Here is a 1,007-nt window from a genome sequence, read left to right as displayed (position 1 = left end):
TGTTATGGTCTTCCGTGGTGGTGTTAACTACCCAAACCGAACCAATCAAAGTAAGGGAATCTTACCAACACAATTTGGGGAAGCGGGTCTGTCTGGGTCAGCACCACCTGCTGGAGTAAGAGGCTCTCCCTTATCTTGCCAGGTGAGCATTGGTCAACGTCGTGGAGCGGTAAGAGTAGGGGTGTAAACGAGCCGAGCCAAATTGAGTACTAAAAAAAATGATATACCAGATTTGAGCTCGAATAACTTTTTTTATGTAGGGTTCGGGGTTTCGAATAATTTTGGAGTTGTCAAGCTCAAGCTTGATCTTCGGTTATGGGCTTGAACTCACTTATCCGCACGAGGTTGATAACTTTTATGCTTGTATTGATTTATGAACATATGATGATGTTTGGCTTGAAAAATGTATGCTCAAATGACTCAAAAAATTTAATTGAAGTTTCCGGATGAGGCGAACTTGCTATTTGGATTGTGTAGTATTGAATGAAGTGCACTCATTACTCATATTTGATAAATATCAATTTATGAATTATTAGATAAAATTTGAGCATAATAATTGGAATACTAATTTCTAAATTCAAGAGATCATAACAATTATAAGTTATGAACCGTTGACGATGAAATTCGTTAACAAATGTATGGATGTGGACCCAAAAATCGAAAAACCTTCATCGCAACCATAATATTAATACTCATCTGCAATGTATATATATATATACTAGAAGGGTAGTCGAGTAATATAGCGAGATAAATCTTGATTTTACTATTAGTTTTTATTTTGTTTCTATAGCTATAATCATATAATATGATTTTAACATTTGAAAAAATATAAATTTGAAGATAACATAAGAATTTGAAAAAAAATAAATTAATATTAATATCAAATTAATTATTTAATAGTTTTCGTTTTTTTAAGTTTTTTTAATTTATTTTTTTATTATAATTTAATTTAAATTTAATAACAAAGTAATTTATTTTTTATTTAATAATATAATTTTTTATAAATA

Source organism: Cynara cardunculus, assembly GCF_001531365.2.
Source record: "Cynara cardunculus var. scolymus isolate 2C chromosome LG 6, CcrdV1, whole genome shotgun sequence".
Taxonomy (NCBI): domain Eukaryota; kingdom Viridiplantae; phylum Streptophyta; class Magnoliopsida; order Asterales; family Asteraceae; genus Cynara; species Cynara cardunculus.
The sequence above is the reverse complement of the archived record's forward strand: the minus strand, read 5'-3'. Positions refer to the sequence as shown.